This window comes from Orbicella franksi, chromosome 6 (genome assembly GCF_964199315.1).
Source record: "Orbicella franksi chromosome 6, jaOrbFran1.1, whole genome shotgun sequence".
NCBI classification, from domain to species: domain Eukaryota; kingdom Metazoa; phylum Cnidaria; class Anthozoa; order Scleractinia; family Merulinidae; genus Orbicella; species Orbicella franksi.
In genome coordinates, this window is record NC_138150.1 from 6723123 (window position 1) to 6746897 (window position 23775).

General features: G+C 37.2%; 1 pseudogene; it reads right to left on the reverse strand.

Moving 5' to 3' along the window:
* Nucleotides 1-2295: 2295 nt before the first annotated feature.
* Nucleotides 2296-5700, reverse strand: LOC145490080 (uncharacterized; annotated as a pseudogene).
* Between the last annotated feature and the right edge of the window lie 18075 nt (nt 5701-23775).

Genomic DNA, 23775 nt, shown 5'->3' on the forward strand with positions numbered 1-23775 from the left:
AGTAAATATACTACACTGACGTTAAAAACTAGCCAATGAGCGCACGAAAAATTTGGCAGTAATTGTTTGTGTAGGAAATTCACAGCGTACGAGGAACGTAGATAATTTTGAATTCCTCGATTCTCTATTTTTGAAATTCCCCATAATTCACTCTGTTTGCCACAAAAATTTTGCATAAACTATTGTTGTGAAATTCTCTTACGAATATGCAGACCTCCCAAGAGCATTTAAATATAAATGTTTGTGGGAAATTTCGGGGGCAAACGGAGTGGATTATGTGGAACTGGAAAACAGCATCATTCCACACATTAGGTCAAAGGCGAGACAATGAAGTATCTAAAGAAGAGGAAGAGAACTAATTATCTCCAAAGTATCCCGTATGAGAATATTTCCGAAGGTAGTAGGAGGAAACTCGGAGACTTCCGATGGCCATCTTAGATGTTTCGAAGGCGATCGCAAGTCGAAGTCACTGTACTTAAATAAAATACCTTTTGCACTCACTGTGCACAAGCGGTAGTTAGATTGTTGAACTGACGGTCCAATTTTCAGTTGGCTTTGGTGACTAAAAGTTATGGTAGCCGCGGTAATCAACTGAACAAGGTTTATACATCTGTTCTCTTATTGATAGTAAATTGCGTGCGACACCACACAGCAGTTACAAGCCTCTCAACACTAAGCTCTCACATCAACATTGATATTCAATTCGCAATGCGCACTGTTGTGCATGTGAGCATGGTCTTTTAGTTGGAGCTGAAAGCTAAGCGACTTTTTTTTTTCACATTTTAGTGCCAAAGATTTATTATTTTACGGTTGCTTTCAACCGACGCAAATGCCGCAATCGGTGCAAAAAGAAAAGTAATGTGCTGCCATCGTTGCGATGATATGGAAACCACTCTCTAGTGATCACCGTTATCGTTCTCAAGAATTGCAGAGATCGAGCAATCATTTTTAACACCAGTAATTGAAAGGATCTCTGACCTTTTTCTGTGACAATCACAGCGATTTATAGAATTTTGAAAGCAACCTTTAGTTTCTTCTCAACAAGTTATCCACTGGATTCATCGACTGCGTTCCTTTGTCCGATCCGATATTTCATTATTTTCATCATGATACTAGCTCAGGCCCAATTCGTCTCTCAGAACAGATTAAGTAGGGGAAAAAAAAAAAAAAGTAAACAAAAACAAATAATGTGCTCAAAATATTGGGCTGTGGCGAAATCAAAGAATTCTTAAGTCCCAAAATGGCAGGAAAAAATTATGAATTTTCCGCATCGTTTAGTTCATTGCATGTAACACCCTCAAGTAAATACTGAAAATGACTTTTATGCCCAGCTTGAGGTAGTAGCAATTTTTTTTATTAATAGGGAAAATATTTAAAGTAACCGATAAGGAAAGTCTTAAAACAATAAAAGCACGCCATTTTGTTTTTTTAATTGGTGCAGGAAAAATGAACCACAACACTCTCATAAAACTACATCCCGAAATGGACATTAATAGCCAACTTACCAATGGAAAGACTTCCTAATTCACTGGAAAATGGCTTCTGGCTTAAGGTGGCTGCTAACAGTTTCAACACTTTGCAGCAGTTATACTTTAACTGATCAATCCTACTACAATTTATCAAGCGCGGATGTTAAAATACTGGTATCGCACAAATACCCTATCATTGTTAAACAAACTGTGTTCATCTTCCTGGCATGATAGGTTACCATGGCAGCGATGAGGCCTTTTAAAACACCCCTAATTTAAGTTTTAAGTTTATAATTGAAAAACGGCTCAGTGAGACCCACTTTTTTAATTGCCGAATTGTAATAAGCATTTTAAGATGAAACTTTTAGTTGGAGTTGGGCTTAAAAAATTCTGTAAGTAGCGTTCAGTGTCATTTTAAATTTTTGGAAAATTTGAAATGGCTTGACAAAGAGGGGTAGTATTGATCCGTCAAAGTAATGATTGCTGGAAACTAATGCCAGGCACCTAAAGGCGTTTAAGGTGGCTCTATATAGTATTTCTCAAAGCTTTGGATATTAAATATGCATAAGTAATTTCTCCCTTGGCAAATGTTTACAACATAGCACTCGGTAGAAGGTCAATAATAAAAAACCTACAGCCTTAGGCTACGTATGGAAGACACTTTCAGAACCTAAATGTTGTTGCTATGGCAACTACTGATAGAAATGCTTGGCTTGTTTTTTTAACCTGCCTGACTTCTAGACGGTGTTTCTAGGTTTCTACACGGTGAATTTTCTTTTTTGGGGGGGAAACACAGTTAACACACAAGGCGTTTCAACTGACAAAGCTACAAGAAAATCTGTACATAATTTTCAGAGGAATTCGCAATTTTCGTTTTTTACGCATATTACATTAACGTATGTATAAAATTTGATGATTTTTGCTTAACAGCGAGAAAAAGAAAAATGCTATCCATGTGCCAATTTTCAAAAAAATTCACCGTCTGGAACGCGCTTAATATGCGTTTTAGATCACCCAAAGACCCCTGTATTTTCGTGACGTCATCAAAATAGAGATTCTTCAAGTTACGGTACTGCGCATGCTCTCGTTTCGCTTCCTTCGCACGTGCTAGTTGAAAATTAGTCGAGATGTAGAAGCTTATTTTTCCCCACGACGGCGAAAAGTATACCTAATAAGTGTTGTAATACTTATGGAAATGCGTTTTAACTTGTGGTTTCCTCCACTGCTTTGAAGTGCTCAACGATCTTGGCTAGAATACGGGTTGTTTTTGTCACTCGTGGAGCCTTGCTAGTTGCTGAAGATGGAGGCAGAGACAATACGCCAACAAGCCCTTTTGCTCCGAACTTCTCGAAAACATTCTTAAGATCTCGATATGAAATGCCACTTCCGGCTATTTTTTCAGCAATCTGTTGCTTGATGGGGAATTCCGCGTTTGTTGGATGATAAAGCGTTCCTCGGAACGTCTGCAGGAGTTCGTAGCGACGATCAAGGTATTTCATGTCGTTTTCTGCGTACTGTGTTGTTGACATGTTCGCTGTCAACATGTCCTCTGAAATGTTCAAACGGGAGTCGAAGACTATTCTTCTTAAAGCTCTAACATCCTCCATTGCATCGTGTGCGGGGAAAGGCTCATGGAAAAGTGCCTGATAAATGGATTGTTGCTTTAATCTAACTGTGGAACGATCCGGTAAGACCAGAGAGGGATGTTTACGTTTGACCAAGTTCTTCATCACAGGGAGAGTGTCAGAAAAGAAAACGTTAAGACAGGAAAGCTTTTCACAAAGTTGATGTCCACCTTGACGAAGAAGAGTTGGATTATCGAAAACCTGAGAGTTGTGCCCGATTAAAACAGTATAAATATTATTATCGCCTTTCACACGCCTGACAGTTTTCTCCAAGTAGGTTAGAAAATTTTCTAGTGACTTTCCAAGTGACACAGTTTCGACTGGTTGATTGTTTTTGAACAGGGTCCTGACGCCTCTGACTGTTCGGACACTTAAACCATTTACCCTTGTAGCATGAATATCTACATCCCTCAAAGGTAATATATAGTCGTTGAAACAGTGCAAACCTGATTGATCAACTACTGAAAGCTGGCATATTTCTGCGGTTTTTCCAGACGTGTTTGTTTCAATATCGTAAATGATGAAATTGTAAACAGTGTTTCTGTCATAGGGAAATTTCTCCGCCACTGGTCTGATCGTTAGTTCAGGAATGCATGTTTCAAAGTTTTTCAGCTCCTCACTTGAAATTTTCAAATTGATGATGTCGAATTCTTGGATCAGTTTGGTAGAATTGTTTGGATCCAGGTTAAGTCCTATTCCACTTTGGTATGTGTTTCCTTCCTTAGCTTGTTTTTTACCATCAAGATTTAACTTCTGCTTATGTAGTTGAGCTCTTCGGCATTTGAAATTAATGCTGTTTTTTCTTAGTTTGTCTAGGGTAGCCTTGTGATCCATCCTTTCAATGTAGCTGATACAGTGTATACCAGGTTCAATGTTGAGGCTCTCAAGTGTTTGGCTAATGTACTGATATCGAAGGTTTACTTGCGAGATGCCACAGGCCACTCGGAAGTCATTACTTTCACTTCCACCATAGTATCTGATTTTGGGATTTTTTTGAGCCTATAACACTGTTTAGGGCCTCATTTCTCTGCGAATTTGACCCAGGTGATAACTTTGCAACTACTATGTCAGTACAATATTCATCAAAAATTCTCTCCAAAGCTTTCCTTAAGTCATCGCCATAGAGATCTTTGCCATAGGGTAAGTCAGAGTGTTTATAGTTAATAGGGTCTTTCTTGGCACCACACCATGATTCATTGCAATTTTTGTGGTCTCCAAACGAATGTGGTAGAATGCTTTTTAAGGATTTTTGAAGTGCTGATGGATTTCCCTTATTTTGAGGCACGCTATAAGTAAAACATTTGACCAAGTAGTTGATAACTTTCTGTGAGAGAGTTGATGAATTTACAAATTTCCCACGTTGGCTTAGGTTATACAGCCTTGTAGTAAGGGATCTTTTGGCATGCACAATGTCTGTCCACTTTTCTACAGGATAAGGGATCTTCTCTTTTATATGTGCAGCTGTTGTGGAGTCTTCATCCCCGACATAAACAGATAGTTTGACATTAGAATTTAGGCTTTCAGTGAACAAATGGACTGCTGCCATAGGCTCCATTGCTTTTGATGATGCTGTATGATTGAGTCGGCAATTGTGTTGCTTGGCTTGTTTTCCAGTTTTTTTAGCATTTGTGCAAACCCTGCAGGATTTTGTTCTTGTAGTGTAATCCATAACCTTCCCATAAGTTAAACCCATGACTGCAGCATGACCGGTTGAAGAGTTATGCCCCTTTCCCCGTTTTTTCCAACCCATGTCATATGAGCAGGGGATATTGATGCAGCCTTGGTCATCTGCTTTTACACCCTTTTTGATGGCAGCATTTCTTTCTTCTGACATTGCAGTTTTGCAACTTTTCTTTGTTACTTGCTCTACTGCATGCCCAATCTCATTTTCTCTACTCTTGAAAGTTGCTGGATTCATAGAGGAAATATTTAATGTACAAAGTAAATTATTTAGGTGGGTTTCACCGATTCCTGTATGTAGACACCCAAGAACAGCTCTTGAATGAACATCCTGACTGAGTGGACCTCTTTGACCGCTCCTGTTTTCATTGGAGGTCTTGACAACATTCTCTGTACCACACACTGCACAGGTAACTGAGAACACTGAGGCTAACCCACATTTTTTTTCTGCTGTTATGTTCCACAATGACAAATTGGCTGAAAATAAAGTGAATATATTGATACTCAGGAAGATCTGATACTTTATTCTGGCAGTGTGTTTTCTCCTTTAATTTGGAATAAACGAGCACAAGTAAATTTTTGCAAAAACTAACACCATTTCAAAATGCAGTGAATGCAATTTGTGGTCTGTGGCAAATTTACAACTGCTTGTTTGTTCCAAATTTATCAAAAACATTTTTGTTGCTCGCAATAGACAAACAATTGTGTGAAGCTTGTTATAGGGAACTTGCCCAAAAATTTAAGGACCAACCCGAGGCTTTTTATGGCTGATTGCATATGAGACGTTTTGTAATGTATTGAAGATATACATGTATTATCAACCTCATAATTCTTTTTTGGAAACCTGTTAATTTTATAGCCTTAAAGCTGTGTGTGCTTGCGATAAAACTGAGAATTCATTTTGACTTTTCTTTAGTGTTGATTTTCTTTAGGCAGAAAAATGTTTCTTCTCACCTGCTGTACAGTGTTAACAACATTTCAATGAACTTCTCAAAACATCCAAGTCCATAATTCTACTTCCATGTGGAATGCAATTTTCCTTCTTTGTTTGTTTCTGATGAAAATTTAAAACTTATACATTTTAATGGTAATTATTAGGTTGTAACTGTAACAAAAAATGTTGGAATTTTAAAATGAAATGTCAGAATGTTCAGGTATAATTATGTTGACAATTTGCTATGAGCTACCTGTGGTATAATACAAAAGTTCAAATTGAGAACTATTTCAGAGCAAAGAAAGTCTTGATGAAGCACTTGTCTTAAAACTTTTAGGGAATTGCTTGGTGCCACGTACAGCGAAAACAAGATTTAAACCACACCTGACTTAAACGGGTTTCTCTTTTCTTCGGTGGGGACCAATCTTCGACCATTCCTTGAAACTCCAATTTCCTCTTTGCCCTCCACTCCTTTATCCCACGAGTCCTGTCGTCCGTGTTTCCACTTTGAGCGGGTTTCTTTCTTGAGAACCGACCCTTCTCGTCACGCAATGGTGGTTTTGTTTCCGGTGTCAGTTACGCCTTTGCAGACTCTTCAGCTGTTTTCGGTGTTTCATCGCCCAGGGAACTCAAAGCGAAGCCTCCGACCATAAAAAGTACACCGTGACCACTCTGTGACTTCCTTCGCGTACGATCACGACCGTCTTCTCTCTCTGATGTCGGCGCGATAAGTGCTGCGAATTGGCTTCTCAGTTTAACCACGTCAGGAGAACACGAAAAAAGTGTATTTTTAAACACATTTCTAGGCGTTTTTTGATGAACACTTGTTCTGGTCAAAAAGGATAGCGGTAAGTGGAACGCGACTCGCGATAAAAGTCTCGCCGCCATGTTTATTTTTGTTTTTTACTTTTCTTTTAAATACTCGCGCGCTCGCGCCATTCGCAGCCATGCCTCGCGCGCCAAAAAAACTATATAGAGCCACCTTAAAACAGACATTATTCCGTGTTCAATAGGTGCAAATTAGACACACGCATTCCAGTTTAGCATGACTCCTGTTGCTACCAAATTGATTCTCATAAATGGAAACTAGGAGTCTTTTGTCTCAGACCACCAACGTCACACCATTAGCGGTCGACTAAGCAGCCTGAGTGAACATACTACATTGACGATAAAAATTATCCAATGAGCGTGGGAGAAATTTTATAGTTATTGTTTGTTTAGGGCATTCAGAGCATATTTTGCATTTTGAGCGAGCATCATAGAGAAACTTGAAGTTCTGGAGGGCAAGCTTATGACGCGGTATCGATTTATACATTGGGTCAAAGGCGAGATAAATAGATAAATAAACGGGAGAAAAGAACTAATTTTATCCAAATTATCTCGGATACCGTTTGATACTGTCATTTCCTTCCAGTGGACCCTTCTTTGTCAAAGATTTATATGCTCATTATCGTGACCCCACCAGGTTGCAAAATGATAATAATAAAAAAAACAACAAAAAACATTCGAAAATCAACGGCGACAATGACGGTTTAGAGCTCTCTCACCAGTTTTCAAGTTGTGTTTTCAACACATGACTTAAAAACTGCCCACAAGTAAAGGACGACCCTGAAACACGAAATATTTATTTAATGGACATCATTGCTGAAGAGAATAATTCCTGTCGTCATACTCAATATCAATAATCCGGTTGCCAGATTCTAGATTCCTGGATTCCGGTTCTGTATTCCGGTTTCCGGATTCCATGTTTTAGGGTTGCCCCGAATGAACAAACCGTACACTCAAACAGCTACATGTAATACATTATTGAAAAAAGGACAGATTGCTTATCAATCTTCACGTTTACATGAAAATTTGGCTACAAACATGATATTCGCATCACTAAGTTCTTTGAAATTGATTTCGTGATAAAAACTACGCTATAAATGAACGACGTTTCGACCGACCACACACCATGCCCATTACGCTATTTTAACTTTCATCGCCTATTCCTTCTATTTTAGCGGTTTTAACTGTATACTTATGCATGTAATTTTGTTCTGCTACCGAACTTGAAAATGACCGTTCATCAGTCAAAACGTCGTATTTTCGGTTTCTCTTATTTTTGGGCTTATTTTACCACATTCGGTGTGCAAGAAATGGCTAAATTGAGAGCGGTACTATATTGCTAGCTTATAACATAACATAACATAACGTAACGTAACGTAACAGCTTAAGTGATTTCAGAAAAGCCGTCTTAGCACTTTTCTTGACCATCGTGAATATCCGATGTTCGTGACTCGAAATTGCCGTTCTCAGCTCGGTTGTATTAGCGTTTTGGTGCTCTCAAGTTTGATTTGGTACAGTTTCAGTGGCTCGATTTTGCTACGTATATTTCAAGAATTAAATTTTCTCTTGTCTGGGTTATATTTTGATAACACTAGACAACAAACAGAGGGGAATTTTTTTAATCTTAATTTTGCCATTTCATCAACCAGATACAGTGAAAGGAATTGACGATTTTTGAGTCCAGTTAAGAAGTCACTGATCATATCGGTGTCTTCACAGCTGCGCAGGTTATACAGTAGATGTAACGAGAGCCTTGTTTTCACTTGCTTTGATTTCTGATCGAAGAACGTCGCTAACTTTATCGAAGAGACCTTCAGGCGATATAGATTTTTTAAAAAAACATCGACTGTCTCCCATGTTTCCTTTTAGGATAATGTTTCTTATTGCTATGTTTTTCTGCCCATGTAGATATGCAAGAAAAACATTTTAATCGCAATGGCCCCATTGTCATTGAAATTGTAGCTTCGTGTAGTTGCGCTATCATATCCAGAAGCCTAGCGAGCCAGCATTAGCTACCCTTCCTACGGATGTTCAAAAACCGTCATTGAACTGGTACCGGTTTACGATTTTCTCTTGAGCGTCGTGCGTTCGCTCACTGTAGACCGAAACACACGGACCACGGGGAAGACGTTCTTAGTTTTAAGCTTGTTTCAGAATTGTTCCATAAACGCATCTCGATGCCAATATTCACCTTCCAATCGAGAAAAGCCAATGAATTTTAGATATTACATGGCTCTATCAGTTCATGTCGCTATGTTTGCTCGATGAATCGAAATAATCCAGCAAAAGCAATTTATAACATTATGCCCTAAAGTAACCTCCAAAACAAATTAATCTAAATTAGTCAGATAAATGACAGAACTGCACGATTCTTCTCAAAAAGTAGATATTATAATGAAGCTTGTGTATTTGCAATTAATCTCCTTTCACTTCACAAATTTCCTGCTAAATAACTGTCATGGTTATACAATCGAGTTTCATCTTACTGAATTTGTTATCTAAGTAATTTTTCTACCTCAAAATATTATACTTTTCTTTAATTCCTTGACTAAGACTGTTCTTAAAAACGTTTGTACCGCTCTCGTGTTCAAACCGGTGTTTTAAGTTTAAAAGAAACACTTAAAACAATTCAAAGCCATCGTTACGACAGCAGAAACGAGAAAGAATCATGAAAAATTGATTGGTCTTATTTTGCAACGCAAAATTCTAACTTATGTTTCGTGGAATTTGCACGCTATTTAACCAAAAAGCAAAATTATCCAGAGCAAATTTTGGAAAAAATTACTTGAATGAAAATTCTACACCACCCGCTCCTTATTGCTAGACATTACATTTATACCTGTAAATTAAAGAACTCCATACCTAAACTCCAAGTATATATACAACTTCTGTTAACCTCCATGAAAATTGAAAAGAAAATAGCTCTAGATAACAGCGCCCTTAACTCTTTTAAAAGGAAGTGGAACCCATTGAAGGACGCCCTCCAGTATTAAAAGTATTAAAATAATTAACGATAATACAAAAATTAAATTTCAAGAAGTAAGCGGAATGAAAGGTTGCTATTTTAGGTATTAGTGTAAGTATATGCATAAGTAAGAATTTGTAGCAGTGCAAGTAGTTGTATTCCGGGTTTTATAACGTAAGCGTAACCTTATCCTTGCAATGCACGTAACGCATGGTAAATAGTGTAAATAGTCGATTAAAATATTGTATTGGATTATATTGTGTTGTATTGTAAGTAGAGTAAGTATTGTGCGGTTTTGTTGTTAAGTAGGTTAAGGTTACCGTATACCTTCAGGGGTGTCTCGCGTCCAAGCGATGTAGCGCGACCGGTTTTAAGCGGTAGATACCCAAACCCCTATATCAAATTAAAGCTTATAGAGCTGGCTATCAAACTATACCAAGAGTTTTGAAATGAAATGAATTGCCGATTTTTTCAGGACCACTAAATGCGAGCGCCCTAATCACCTTTTGGAAGCTACAAGTGAAAGCGAATTTTTTTTTTCGCCAATTTATTTTTTCCCCGGTTTAAGGACAAAAAGCGCTAAAAAAGCGTGTCTGCGTTTTGCCATATTCAATTGTAATAAAAAGTTACAGAACATTATCGAAATAGGATTTAAAAAATGTGAAGTGATCGTACAAAAATCGCTCTCGGAGAAAACATTTCGAAATGAACAATTCGCAGACATAGTTTTGTTTATTATATGTCAATCTAGCTACTGTCCAAATTTGAGGGCAATCGAAGAAATTCCCTTTGAGTTGTAACTCTTTAAAGTGTCTGCTTCAAGAGAAAAAATTTAATTGAGAAGACAGAGCTAAGAAATATCTCTTGCTTCGCAAACAAACTCCGCCTGCAAACGCCTTCAACTGGGTTCTCAGATCACTGAGTCAATCAGCGTTTGGAAAGTTTTTTCTCGCGGTGAAATTTACGGGCGAATCTCCAAAACACTCTTGTATTTCGCAATGCGCTCAAGGCGGAGAGATAATTTTTCTGTAGCTCGGTTTTTCTTGAAGCTGGTCTGGCAAAATGGGGAAGACGAAACAGGATGCGAACGCTAGAGTGGCTGGGCAAAGAAAACAAACAAAAGAGAGCACGGCGGAGCAAATGTGCATGGATAATATTCCAATGGATCTCAATGAGTCCGACGATTCATTGGTATCGGAATCAAAAATAGAGTCACCGTAAAAATCGCTGTTATCGCTGTCAAGTTCCCAATTTTTTTACAGAACCTTTCTCTTCTCTTGACTCGATCTTTTTGCCCGCTTGATACGATAGCCATAGCTTCATCCGCGAGGCCAATTTTCGCTTCTTCAAACTCCGAGATGTATTTTCATTCGTTCTTGGCTGTTTTCGCTTTTTCGAACTGGTCCACGGAGTTTTTCGCGGTCCATGTTTACTTATAACTTAATAGAATTACACCTAATACGAAAATGCTTGGATTAACAATACTGATCAACTGAGTAGAGGTGAGTAGCCAGCCAATTCGTGCTATCCATATCGGTGATATTCCCGCGAAAGTCGTCTCGGTTGATTGCATACGCGTTATAGGGTTGTCAATCAAGAGGGAACTTTTACTTCCGGCCATAACGTAAAACTTCCATTTCTCCGCCGATATTTCGTTTTTTGCAATTTTTTTTCAGGAATTAGAGATTAATCTTCGACCATTACTTTGAACCAATAATCCAAATTTGAAGAAAATTGCCGATCTGAAGGTATACGGTAACCTTAAGTACAATGTAAGTAATTACGTGTTTTTGTAATTAGAAAAAAAAAAAATATTAAAACGACCTCTGTTGGTGAATGTTAGAGGGAAAACAAATTTGTTGGTGTCGAAAACAATCATGTTGTAAGATTCTTCAACAATTCCGACGGTGAAAATTAAAAATAAATAATCAATAAACCAAAAAAATAATCCTTGTTTCCTTCTGCAAACACTTGCTTCGGTTGAAAAAATATCTTTCGAAACGACTTAGGTCGCAGCATAAGACAGATTCGAATTATGTTAACAACTATGACTACAAATATGAACTTGGTTAGACTAAGTATGTAACTTAGAAGGCTATTGCCATTCAACCTCTCTAAAATGAAAATTTTAACAAAAATGAACTGCTCTCGCGCTATATCTTGACTTCATTCCAGAAAATGTTTCTTCTTTCCTCGTTAGTAATGCGTAGACATACCTTTTTAATCCTCTTCCGAGTCCATGAATGCCACTGTAGTAGTTGATGGACTTACGCTTCAATATGAATCTGTACACAAAAATTGGTAAAACTTTTTAAAATAGTTATATTTAATAGCTTTAATTTTTGAAATAGCTTGATTCCCTTCTTTAGTTTGTAAAACATAATAAAGCGCCCTTCAGGGAATTTCGAAAATCATGCATAAATCTAAGTCCAACCGAAGGAATAGCAATACATGTAAGACTTTCTTCTATTTATTTTTCGCTCTTTCAAGTGTTTAAATCTTCTGCATATTAGAGCTTCCCTAGTGAGCTTAACCATTACACTGTACCACAGGTACCTTGATATTCTTTAGCTAAACTCCCCTTACTCAAGAGTAAGATTCACTCAAAGACTCGTGAACATTTCGTGGAGTAAACGCCAAGTATGTATTATAATAAAGCCAAGGGATTGATGTTGCGCTGAATCTGATACCAAGGTCTTTTTCTTTAAATGTATCCCCATATGTCAGAACTGTGCTATAATATTAATTAACATTATAACTAATAACAAAAGCTGTTGCGGCGAGGTATTAGTGTCCTAAGGAAGGAAAGCAAACGAATGGCATGTTTGATGGTAACAATTGCACGAATTCTTTTTTCTGTTAATCTTCAACATTTTTGTAAACTGGGTCTAGAGTTGAAGAAGTAGGGCTTTTTTTAACCTCTATTACTGGTTTGTATATTTGCAATGACAGTAGCCGACGAAGCGCAAAATATCGTAGTTTCGTATTACTTTTCAGTCCATCAACAATTAGCATTCTGACGAGCAAATAGTCAATAGGGCATGATCGACTATAAGCCAAATTGCCTATTGCCCTAGAAAACGAAACACGCGATAACAAGTACAACGAGAGAGTGTCAGATTTTGTAAAGATAAGACTTTCGGTAACTTGAATTAAATATCTTACCTCCAATTTAGTTGTTGGCTTTCTAGTAGGGTGCAGAAAAAAAAAAATAACGTGTGATTTTGGAGGTAAATTGTGCGGGAAAATTAAAACTTCGATTGTGCGGGGAATTGTGCGGGATAATTGACGAACCATTAATGTTCTTGCCAAGTCCTTAGGAAAACCTGCATTGACGATAGTTTAGCCAAATGTATTTCACCAGTAGTTCAAATATATTTAGCAGTCTTATCGATCGCCAATTCTTTTAGAAAACTGTGTCTGACTGCTAAAGAAAATCATGTTGCATGACATGAACTAGAGGAGTATGAAACCGAAATAAATAGCAAAACGGAATGCAGCATCTTCCCTTATAAATGAGTTCCTTTTTAAAAATACTCCTGCCTTGATTCAATAAAAATATGTAGCTTGAATATTTCTTCATGAACTGTGTTAAGTTAAGGGTCGCAATTCTCGGAAGTTATCCGCAAAAAACACAACTTGAAAGTTTATGCAAATTAAGTGCAATACAATTTGCGCCTTGTCCTAGGACTGTTGTTTTCGCGGAGTTTATCTATTCGCTCTCCAAAGGAGATAAGGCTCTTGAAAAGGGTTTAAGATGTTCAGCAAAGATGTTCAGCTGCTCAATTTGCTCGGATCGCCAAAACCAGTAAACGAACCTCGTGCAATTGCTGCTAGCATGTACAATGTAATCGCCATAAGTTGCAAAGAGACCTGGAAAATTCTTTGCAAACAAGTTCTCCATAAATGCATAGACAGCTGTTTTTGATTCTTGAACCAAAATGGTTTAAGCTCGCAACTTGCCATTGGATTAGGAAGATACTCAACGAAGCAACTTGAATAGTAAATATCTAAGCGGAACTCCTGCGCTAAAATATCCTGATCTTTTATTTGTTTCTATTGTGTCCAATACACGTTTTCGTAAAGTACGATTTGATACTGCGGTACGAAGCCCGAGTAAACGCTTTTAGAGCGTCTAGTTTGTTATACAAATGAAAGCAATTAAAATTTATTTCTGTTTCTGAACCTAGACCTCATTCTGATCCTCTATTCCAATCTCTTAATCTACTTAATCTTAAGGAAATTGTGAAATCACAGGTATCTTCCCCCGTTTATAACAATTGTCATGAGGACTGCAACTTCCATGTATGAACGACTATTTCCATTTAACTCTTCAGTTCATCCTTATTCTACAAGATATTAGTATAAATCTACTAGCTTTCTATCACGAATGTCGTTCTCTGATGGGCTACGCTACTCACTATCTATTCTGTGATAGATAGTGAGTAGCGTAGCAGTGAGCCGTTGCTAACAACATGAAGGCCGCTTGGCGTTTTCTAAGTGTTTGTGAAGAGAATTTAGATTACGTTTTGACCGACCAGTAGATTTATACTAAAACAATTAGATTATTCGCTCTCGATTTCTGCCGCGCGATAGAAATCTCGAGCTCATAATCTAATTGCTTAATAGTGTGCTAGAAAACTTTATGTAAACTCAATGGATACCAGCCAGTGTGGATTACGCTCCCTAAAACTATAGGTTCTGGCTTTTGTAATTCCCTGCCAACAAATATTACTAGTCCAAATTCTCTTTCAATCTTTCGTAAAACCCTTACAAAGTCTGTGCTGGACAATGATGCATATTAATTATAGTCTATCCCAGGCGAAGGAACTTTATATCTTAAAGAAATTAGTATTGCTCTGTTTGCTTCATCCATTTGATTAGCTTTGCTATTTGGATGAGCCTGACTTTCTTACTATTAATACTTACTATTAATATTTCCTGTTTATCTTAAATGTGTTGATTTATCAATGAGGTAGTATGTGGTCTATGGTTAGCTGAGCTGAGTTCAATAAAAGAAAAATTGATTTTAAATTTGATTTGATTTGTTTGTAAAAGTGGATAGACTGTAGCAAATACTGTAGTTCCGTCATCCACAACGACAAGATTAGCAATCAATGATTTACGAAGCAGCCACTAGAAGTTGCAGACCATTTTGGAGAAGTCAGCACTTCGTAAGTGAACACTGAGCAGGAATTTTCAGCAAGCAAAGGTTCCATTGGACTCGTCTTTGTCTTTATGGTTGTCAATCGCTCTCTTTGGCTAGCTTAATAACCTCTCAGCCTACAGAGCTAGAACTCCTGAGATTTTATTATCAGTACTTAGTGTTCAGACGAATGCTTTCATGCATGCATAAATTGTAACTACTGTGCTTGACCAATGTCGATGCATTTTCGGCATTTAGTGTATTGGCACACGATTTTTATCGTGTTAGTTTCACTGAAGCCTCCTTGTCGGTTAGGGAAGACTCCAACTGGAAAATTGAATGAGTAGTGGTAGATGTAAAGAGACTCTGCTGTGATATAGCATTTTCAAAAAACAACGGTCGTCGCTCCGGATCAATTTCTTCATGATGTGTATTAGGATAATGCCTTTCGATGACATGCTACCGTTTCCGGTTAGGTATTTCTACTTGATTTAAGGTGGCTTCACAAGAGGAACACTGTGCATGTAAAGGATTCATTTTTATCGGTTCTTGGGCGGCGACATGTTTTATAAGCTGTGCATGGCTTTAAGACTCTCTGTCGACCGGCATGCAATGCGAACGTCACCCGATTTTTCGTTGGCTTCGATAAAACCTTAAAAGTAACCTCTTAAACAAATAAATCTGAAGATTGAAATAAGTAACAGAACTACATGATCCTCCTCAGGAACGTAGATACACTGAGGCATGTGTTCTGGCAAATCTTCGTTTGCTTCACAGATTTCCTGCTAAATAGCTACCTTTGTTATGCAATTGCTTAAATCGAAGAGAATTTCATGTCGCGTCGTTCGCGTCTCGCGTCGTTCAAGCGAGTTTTCTTTTTCAAAATGTTAATAATTAATTTGCTTTAAGGGGGCCCTCCTTGACTAAGACTGTTCCTAAGGTTACCTTAAACCTTCGCGGGTGTCCTTAGCGAAAAAAAATATTGCCGCGCTGTCTTAAAGACAACCACTACAAATTATATATCAATGCAAAGGTTATAGAATGCTCTATTCGATAAAAATTGTTTTGCCTCAATTTTTTTTAATCATAAGGCGAGCGCGACCTAAAAGCGCGAAACGACCGACGTTCCATTGAGCGAATTTATCGGGTATCAAACTCGACCTCATCAACAAAGCTACTGCATTATATCATTCACAAGGCATCAATCATCAAAACCGTGTGAGGGTTTGTCGATATTCCTATTGGTTGTTTTGGAAAATTTCTGTCAAGTTTGATGTCCAAAAATACAGCGACACGTTTTACGACGAAGGCCATTGCAGGAGATCAATTTTGAAAAACGCAAATCCCCCACACAGTTTTGATATATAATTTGTAGTGGTTGTCTTTAAGACAGCGCGGTAATATTTAATTCCCTAGGACACCTGCCAAGGTTTAACACCTTGCACCGTTCTCGTGTTCAAAGCGGTGTTTTAATTTTAAAGAAACACTTGGAACAGCCCTCGCTGCGACAGTGTAAACAAGAAGAAATAATGAAAAATTTATGCCGGAAAGATGTATCTTCAGTTGATTCATATTTATACATGAGAGGATTGAATTATTTTTACAACGCATAGGTGATTACCCTACTGACAAATCTAAATTGGTTATGCTAAGTAAAAAAAACAACACATTTTGCATGAGCGTAGAAGATTTACATTCAATCTCTCTGAAATGGAAATTTGCAAAGATAAATTGTCAGATCGCATTTAAAATGACAGCATCAATTCCATGGGATTACCAAGAAACCACTCCATATTGTTTTTTTCTGGTATTCTTTACTGGGAGAAAATAAACCTTAAGTCTTAAGATCGCGTTGGATACCTTGCAGGTGCAAGCCCGAACTGATTGTTTTGGTACGACGGACGCTCTAAAGTATATATTTTATATCATGGCCTGAAACAACTTAAAGATAACGTTCGTCAAATTTCGGCTACAATCATCAATCCTCAAAATCTCTGTTCTCTCCGTCCACCTGTCATTCTTTCTGCATAACCTGCGTTGCAGACGGAAATTTCCCTGTAAATAATGTAGCGTCTGCAGTATCTCAGGATTGCTCTTGCCCAACATCTGTATTTTTGGCTTGTTTAATTGCAGCTATATATTTTTTTAATTACCATGTTTTCTCTGGAAGATGTTTCCTCTTTCCTGGTTAGCAATGCATAGACATACCTTTCACTTCACTTCCAAGTCAGTGAATGCCACTGTAGTGGTTGATGAGTTTATGCTTCAATAAGAACCTGTACATAAAAAGTTTGAAAAACGTTTTAAAATAGTTTAAAGAAAACATTGAAATTTGTAAAAGTTGTAATACTCGAAACATATTGAACTGGACTCACTTTTCAGGCAAAAATAGTTGATGTTGTGATCTTTGAAATACCTTAAGCAGGAATCTCAATTTCCAGGCAAAAATAAGCTTTTAATTAAAACTTAAAAACCCATTAAGGGAATGCCAAGAATCCAGCGTATAATGAGATTTAATAGAGTGCAATTTAATCTGTGCTTTGTGTGTTGTCTGCATAATTCATGAACTATTTTCCGATCTATTGGCTGTTGAGGCCAATACTTCTTTTATCAATGGTTAAATTTAGATCTTGTAGATGTTAAAACAAAGAATATTTTTGTTTGTCAGCATGTATCTGAAAAAAACAAAAATAATTTTGTGTCACACAGAAAATATTTTTTTGGCAGGTGCTTTTACTATAACCCGCTCAAGGGCCATAAACTCGATCAAAATCATTTTAAAATGCTTGCATGACAATAAGACATACATTTTTCTCTTCATACTTGCTCTTTGGCGGCCTTCTTTTTTAAATTTGCAATTTCGTAATGCTCGTGTTTCAAATGATTAGAGCTGCTGCATTAAAGTCCCCACTAGGGTGCGTAACCATAACATTGCACCGCAGACAAAGACACCCTTATCTTCAACTGGTAAGCCTGTCCTATTCGAAGATTAAGGCACACACGTAGAATGCGACTATTTGATTCTTACAACTACATACATTTTTTTAGGTAACGACTGCACTTGCAACCGAGTGGAGTCCGTCCAGAGATATTTTGCAGGTGTCTGTTATGAAGGTTAATGTACCTGATAACTATGAACTGTGCTATGATGCCCTTTGAGGGGGAGGCGGATGTTGTAACGACGTATTAGTGTCCCCCTCACGAAGGGAGCGAAAAATGTTATGGTTGGCGGTACCTTGAGCAATTGCGCCAGTTTTTTCGTTAATCTTCTACATTTTTGTTTAAAATGCCCAAAGGTATAGTGTAGTTCACCTGGAGTCTGATGAGTTTTCGACAGCTATTGTTCACTGTCATATTTGACAATAATAGTAGGCAGCGTAATGCAAAATGTTTTGTTTCCACACCAGACATTATAGTTTTAGCATTATGTTAAACAATAATGACCAAAATTTGTGACTTTTCCCAAGGTTTACCTCAAGCGATTCGAAATCTCTATGGCAACCAACTCTTTGTCTGTTTCCAGACTCCTTAAGCCAAATTTGGAAGCAACTTTCGGTTTACACCAAGTTTTTTGGTTCAAAAGACATTGTGTACTTTCCTTGTACAATTTTTTGAAAAGAGTTTTCGAATTAATGACATTTGGCAAAAGACGTAAAGCTGTCGTAAGCTAGTGAAAATAATATTTTCCTTTCTTACGTGGGATGTCTCGCAGCAAGCCACGATCAGTCGATATTTACGTGTTATCTAATCTTCTCACTAAGATGTGGGCCGAAAAAAAACACCTGGGTAAATCCTGATTCGTGTTTTCGCACGATCAGAAGGAATCTAAAAGTGTTTAAAGTACAGCTAGATGTATAAAAACTAGTCATATAAATATACGGAAAAGAGAAAAGATTGTAGGAAAAAATTGTGTTATATATAATTAGAATGTAGGCGGTCAATTCGATATTATGTTTAGTTTCTGGTGTTTGCGACAAAAATCGTCTCTAATCCATCAATTGAATTTGTTGACGACTTTTTCAAAATCTCTAACAAATGCCGAATTATTACAATTCAACTCGTTTCGCGGAAAAATAAATAGACTTGCTGGTCATAATGAGGGCATTTTTTTCGATGTAAAGCAATATATTTATCTAATTATCTAAAGAAAAAAAAATAGAGTTATCTTAAGTCTGACAAAACGATTTTTCGCGAAACTGTAAAGAGAAATATATTTTATGCATGGAAGTTTGGCATAAATAATGTTTCAGAACAGTTTTAGAGAAGTTTTAACGAAAAATAGATTAGCGAAATTATAGAAATAAATGATTATGATTCGGGTCTCCTGAACGTGTTTGTTATCGATTTAATGTATATTCGTTATAAAACAGTACCATCGCTTTAATTACATGAATTTTGCTTCAGGCGAAGCTGAGTCATATCAAAGGGGTTATCTATTCAGACTAATGGAATATAAAGCAAACAACACGATATAAGGCAGAATAAATTAAGAACAAAACATCCGATTACTGGATAACGCGCTTTTGGGTCATTTCTTTTCCACTTTTGTAACATTCTCGGTTGTTAGTATTAAGGCTTTACATTCTTTTTGTTGCTTCCCTGGCATTTAATCGAAATAGGTCACTGTTAAATGTTTGTTTCAAAATAGAACGATCACAAAACCTATTTTTGCGAGAAGAAAGTCAGAAGGCAAAACAAATACCAGTTTCCGAACGATGTCGGGATGTTTACTTGAAATGTTTGTTCTTTTTAGCTTTTAGTCTATATAGACTCTATTCTGACACTAACTTCTTACCATCTTAGAGAGATTGTGGTAATATTCGATCTTTTCCCTATTTCCCCTAGTAAGCAAATATGACAAGATTATTTTGGTTTATTCTACGCGGGCTCTAAAACAAAAATGAACGGCTTTGTTATATACATGAAGCCTGTAAAACAAAAAGTTTGGATTTTCATAATATAACTCTCTTTATTGATATGTCTCGTTTGATCTATCAATATTTTAACATAGACCTGAGGCTTTTAGGAAAAAAAATTGATTTTTATTTAAAGTTTCTCCTCAATTCCCTCAATTCTCAAATGATACTTGGACGCAGAGAAAACACCACTAAATATAGAATTTTGTCCTGAAAGCCTCGGAGCAATGTTAAAATATTAATATATCGAACGTGCTCTTTTAAGGCTTACACATAGTAGTAGAACTAGAAATAGAAGTAGTCATTTTATACGTGGCCATAACTATCATGCACTTTCTTGGACAATACCTTTGAAAAACATTCAGATCTAATCCGAGGATCTGTTCTTTCCCTAAGTTGCCGTTACCAACGATCAGGTGAAAAAGTGTTCTTTACCACCGGAGCTCTGAATATTTGTCGCCACACAAAGAGGGCTTTAGACATCATTAATATTGCGAAAAAACTGTACTACGCTTGCAGCTTGCTTTTTAGAACTCAAACTTCTCCACCGTGACTTGGTCATACATCAGGAACAAAACACAAGAAACTTATTTGAATTGAAGAATTTGCAAAGTTGCGTTTGCGGTCGGTACGTAGAAAAAAGTTTATTGCAGTGTGATCAGTTCCGTTTATTGACAATTTATATATATATATATTTTTTGGCTGTTGCTAAGCTGCATGACATCATACTGACGAGACTGTTTACAGAATGCTCGCTTAGGTCAATTGCAGAGTGAGAATCAGAAGGCCTTACTTGTGAGGTTTTGACTGTTGACAAGGTGATACCTTTCTCATACCTGATATAATTTGCATAAGTCAGAATGGGACACTACCCAAGATACTTGAATTCAGCACCTCGTGAGCATGGTTTCGGTGAAAAAAAAAATCATAATTTAAAAAATTATTAACCGCTTACTTGCCGAACGAGAGGGCCGTAATGAGGAGTATTGGCCCGAGGTCGCGGCGGTAAGTACAAAAACTTTCGATGGCCAATATTTCCCAATTAGGCCCGAACAAGATGGGTTACTGAGTGGTTTATTAAATGGCAGGAAACAGAAAAATAAAAAAAAAATTACTGACCAAGAGAGGACCTATATCAGAATATACATTTTAAGTTAAGTTCAGGATAAGCTCGACATTTGACTCAACTAAGTTCCTCCAAGTTAATTTGGATCGACCAACCACTTCTTGGTGGATTCAAATTCAGTTTAAGTTCCACATTGGACCCAACGGTCGAGTTTTGCCCGTTCGGATAAACTCCAAATTGCAATTTAGTTCGTCTCATGTGAAGTTCGACGTCTGACCTGGGCCTAAAGCGAGCACTTTTAATACTCTTTTTTCGTATACGTTACACGCCATGTATACCCTCCAATCGAACTCCGGGTGTAATTTTAGCCTTCTCTCTACATCCAACCCCGGTCAAAGAACCATTTTAACATTTAAATATCCCACCTTAATACGAACGAGAAAATTGTCCAACCAAACAATAGCGATCATAAACAACCATTTCAGTGTGGACCCAAACGTTTGAAAATTTAAATTGTAAATTATTCATGTTGTGTTATTGTCAATGAAACAGCAAGAATCCGAGGTAAATTACGAATATACATTTACAAGATGGAATACGTTTACATATACATTCCCTTGACGTATAACCGAGCATACTGTGACAGTTCATGCATTGAAACATTTCAGTTTTTCGGTAGTCTATTCACCGTTCACGTTTAGAATTCAAGAAGAAAGAAATCTACTTTTCTCCTCACTCCTCACTCTTTGAGATATGTCCGTATATCCAGAGCTGTTATGCCAACAGCAAGAACTTTACGCTTTCTCAGGATATTGAATGGTTTTAGAATTGGGAATGTTTGGCAACCAGACACGATCAAACATTGTTTGGTGACCAAACATGCTGACGTTGTATTGAGTGGCCAGACGGTATCAATCATTTGTGCATGTTGTCGTTCAAATTTTATCGAATACGCATGATCAAACATGGCCGTCGATAAAACCAGGAGCATGGAACATCCCGGAACATCCCGGAACATCCCGGAACTTCCCGGAACATCCCGGAACATCGCGGAACATCCTGAAGAAAAAATATAATAATTATGACAAAAAATATGAATTTATTTTCAACGGGCCACCCGCCCGACCTACTCTGCAAGGTAGTTCACATGCTCCCTCAGTTACTACTACAGGAAGTTAACGGAGTAACAAAGAAAATTTTAACAGCTTTCTGTTACGGTCTTTCAGTATGTCGTCATATTGTGTCCAACCGACGAAAGTATGGATATGTGAACGTCACATTTTCGACCAGGAACTAATATTTCGCTAATTGGAGTACCATTCCCGTTATTCTAACCTTAATATTCCTCCGTCCTACGGACTTCGCACCACAAACCGCTGGAATTTGATGTGAATATTGGGCAAAGGTTTCCCCCTACAGCTAACCACTGCAATTCGTTTTATCGTCCTCGTCGTTTTAATGAATAAATTGCCCTGCGGATGTCGTTAGCTCTAATGATTATTGGCGTTTTCTGCTATTACTGAACACGTTTGGATTTGATCGGATCATATATCTACACACTTAATTTACCTTTAATAGCACGTAGTTCTTGGTAAAAAAAAGAAAATGTGGTATATTTAGTTTCGCTCATCTGCTAAGTCAACCGGCTCTATGTACGTGACACACTTGGAGTTACTTTAAAATACCACACTTTCTTTGAAACACTACTTGCACTTATACATAGATGGGAGAAAGAGAGAAAAAAACAGTGAGAGCAAAAAAATTAATATTGCTCAGTCGCGTCTCAGTCGTAAAGGAATCTTCTGTTATCACTCTCTATTGTCATTATAACAATAACGACAACAACAACAACAGCTTTATTTATTCAGCTTAGCTGAATAAATTTAGTACAATAGCTTCATTGTACTTCAGATATTTAGTTAACATTTTTTGGGAGAACAATCTCGAGCATCCATCAAGAGAACTTTTCTACTGGGTCTGACCAACTGAAGAAGAACATTAACATTAATCAAGGTGAAAAACTATACTCTTTTACCTAACAATATATCTCTACACATCTTGAGAAGGATAATTCAACAACTGTCTGTAAACTTGTTTACGAGAAAAAAAATTACATATCATCAACTGTTTTATTCTAACTCAGACGATGGAACAAGCATCAATCTAATTAAATTCAGGGGGTATTGAAATATTTCTGTTACAGAAATAAACTTGGTAAGATTGCGCCAAGGAAACAGAATTAACATTTTATCACTTACAAGTTCTGGAGGTCAAAATATCTTAGTCTGACTAATTGCAATGTCATCGTCAATATATTGTCATCATTCAATATATATGGGTTATTGACCAAGTGTCAGGTCAGGGTGGCTGGATATTGGCCCAGTTCCTTTTTTCCGTGTTTATTGACCGAGATGGAGTCGAGGTCCATAAACACGCGAAATAAGAAACAAACGTAGAGTATATATTATTACTTATTTAATTATCTCTTTGGGGACAAAGGACGTAAGTTCGAGCGGACAAGATAACGCTATCTTTCCCGTTCCAGTAGCAAACCACAGCGCCGGATTTGGTTCATCACGCCCACTCTCGGAGCTAACCGAATAATAAATAATGATCTTAGACAATCAGGGAAAAAGCCAACTGTAGCTTTAACACTTTTATTTTATTAGCTAATTTGAAGCAAAAATGAATAAGATAAATAATATGTCAAAATTACTTTGATTTATCTACTCCACCACCCTGGCTGAAATGACCACATATTGTTAAAGATCCCTGAAGATTGCCAGAAATACATTGCACGCAAACATAGCTTTGATATAAATGCTGTGAGAAAAGCCTTTTTGCTATTGCGCTTCTCATTAGATCTGGACAAGAACTGCGCTCTCGCCGGGGCGAGGTTCAACAAAGGATGGGTAACTTTACCCTATGACAGCGGATCCACCTTTTAAACAACGGGGTCAGATGTATAGGTAGACGTTGTTTAAAACTAGTCATGTTTTTTGTTTTACATTTACTGCTCGTGGGTGAAGCCGACAGAAAGAAAGAAAAAAAAAAGAACAACAACAAAAAACGACAACAATATTTATATATTGGACATTGCTGAAGTGAATTATTTCTGTTACGGTCATTCTCAAAATCAAGAATTC